Here is a 2,774-nt window from a genome sequence, read left to right on the forward strand (position 1 = left end):
CCTTCCCCCGTCTCGGGATCGCCGGGCCTCACGGAGGTCTGACCCAGCAAACTTGGAGAGAAAGGACCATCGGGAAGGGGCTGAGAGGCAGGAGCGTACCTGGGCCCCTGGGGGCCCCGGCAGGCGGGCCCCGGGTCTGCCTTCCCCTGTTTCAGAATCGCCGGACCTCACGGAGGTCTGACCCAGCAAACCCGCCGAAAAAGGACCAGTGGAAGGGGCTGAGAGCCAGGTGCCTACCCAGGCCCCTGGGGGCCCGGGCGCTGCCTTCCCCCGTTTCGGGATCGCCGGACCTCACGGAGGTCTGACCCAGAAAACTTGGAGAGAAAGGACCATCGGGAAGGGTCTGAGAGGCAGGAGCGTACCCGAGCCCCTGGGGGCCCCGGCGGGCGGCCGGGCCCCGGGTCTGCCTTCCCCTGTTTCAGAATCGCCGGACCTCACGGAGATCTGACTGACCCTCTCCCTAGTAATCCGGAGGAAAATTAGCCCCCTTTCTTGTAATCTGTGCACACGAGGTGACAGAGGGGACCCAAGGCGCGAATGTACCCGACCTCCTGAAGCCCTCGATGGGATCGAAGAGGCAAATTGACCCTAATCGGGACTTCCAGGCAAGCCCGGCCATCTGGTCACCACATTGGAAACCATTGCACGCGACCAGAGGGCCGAGGGGGGAGGCATGACCAGATGGCCGAAGGGACAGGCGCGACCAGATGGCTGAGGAGACAGGCGCGACCAGATGGTCGAGGGGAAAGGCGCGACCTGATGGCTGGGCTCGAAAGGGAAGCCATCTGGTCGCTCTGTGCCCCAACGAAAGAGGGAACGGGTGCCGGGGCATGGGGGACCGGAGGCACAGGGACCCAGCTGGGCTCCAGCCATGGAGGCTGCGAGGGGGACCCGACGGGCCCTCCGACCCAGGGCCCGCAGACACCTTGACAAGCAGGGGAATACTGCACGGGACCGACACACCCCTGTCCCGGGCCCTTGGTGGAGCAGCAGGACAGAGGATGGGGCCCAGGACCGGAGCACCCGACCCGGGGCCCGGCGCGCCCCCAGACCAGGCGGGGCTCCCAGGCCCGGAGGCGTAGGGAAAGCCTCCCCGGGCCCGCCGGACCCCGTCCAGGGCACCCTGCCACACGGCAGGACCCAGGACGGAGCCCAGGGTGGGGAGGCCGCCCTCCCCAGGGCCCTCAGGGGCCCGGCCAGAGCTCCTGAACCCAGCCAAGCAAGGGAGGCTCCCCAGCCACAACGGAACCCCGGCCCGGGCCTTTGGCAGTGCCGCGGGCCGGGGGACAGGGCCCAGGGGTCCCTGGACCCATCCGGGGCTCCCAGGACCGGAGGCGCAGGGGAAGCCTCCCCGGGCCCACCGGACCCCGTCCCGGGCACCCTGCCACGCGGCAGGACCCAGGACGGAGCCCGGGGTGGGGAGGCCGCCATCCCCGGGGCCCCCAGGGGCCCGGCCCGGCTCAAGCTTCTGAACCCAGCCAAGCAAGGGGAGGCTCTCCGGCCACAACGGAACCCCGTCCCGGGCCTTTGGCAGTGCCACAGGCCAGGGGACGGGGCCCAGGGCCGGAGCCCCCGACCCGGGGCCCGGCGGGACCCCTGGACCCAGCCAGGGCTCCCAGGCCCGGAGGCGCAGGAGAAGCTTCCTTGGGCCCGTCTGACCCCATCCCGGGCACCCTGCCACGCGGCAGGACCCAGGTCGGAGCCCGGGGCGGGGAGGCCACCCTCCCCGGGGCCCTCTGGGGCCCGGCCAGAGCTCCTGAACCCAGCAAAGCAAGGGGGAATCCCCGGCCACAACGGAACCCCGTCCTGGGCCTTTGGCAGTGCCGTATTCTGGGGGACGGGGCCCAGGGCCGGAGCCCCCGACCCGGGGCACGGCGGGCCCCTGGACCCAGCCAGGGCTCCCAGGCCCGGAGGCGCAGGGGAAGCCACCCCGGGCCCGCTGGACCCCGTCCCGGGCACCCTGCCATGCGGTAGGACCCGGGACGGTGCCCAGGGTGGGGAGGCCACCCTCCCTAGGGCCCTCAGGGTCCCGTCCAGAGCTCCTGAACCCAGCCAAGCAAGGGGAGGCTCCCCGGCCACAACGGAACCCCGTCCCGGGCCTTTGGCAGTGCTGCAGGCCAGGGTACGGGGCCCAGGGCCGGAGCCCCCGACCCGGGTCCCAGCGGGGCCCCTGGACCTAGCCAGGGCTCCGAGGCCCGGAGGCGGAGGGGAAGCCACCCCGGGCCCGCCGGACCCCGTCCCGGGCACCCTGCCACATGGCAGGACCCAGGACGGAGCCCGGGGTGGGGAGGCCGCCCTCCCCGGGGCCCTCAGAGGCCCGGCCGGTGCTCCTTAACCCAGTCAAGCAAGGGGAAGGCTCCCCGGCCACAACGGAACCCCGTCCCTGGCCTTTGGCAGTGCCGCAGGCCGGGGAATGGGGCCCGGGGCCGTAGCCCCCGACCCGGGGCCCAGCAGGGCCCCTGGACCCAGCTGGGGCTCCGAGGCCCGGAGGCACAGGGGAAGCCTCACCGGGCCCGCCGGACCCCGTCCAGGGCACCCTGCCACACGGTAGTACCCAGGACGGAACCCGCAGGAACTCGTTCAGGCACCCTGCCAAGCGCCAGGACCGAGGACGGAGCTTGGAATGGGAAGGCTACCCTCCCAGGGGCCACTGGACCCAGCCCAGCAGGTGAGACCTGCCGGGTTTCATCCTGGTCAGCCTGCCACACGGCAGGCCTCGGGACAGACCCAGGGCTGGGGCGGCATCCTGGCCTGGCCTGTCCAGCTGCTGGCTG

The sequence above is a fragment of the Triturus cristatus genome, chromosome 2_1 (genome assembly GCF_964204655.1).
Source record: "Triturus cristatus chromosome 2_1, aTriCri1.1, whole genome shotgun sequence".
NCBI classification, from domain to species: Eukaryota; Metazoa; Chordata; class Amphibia; order Caudata; family Salamandridae; genus Triturus; species Triturus cristatus.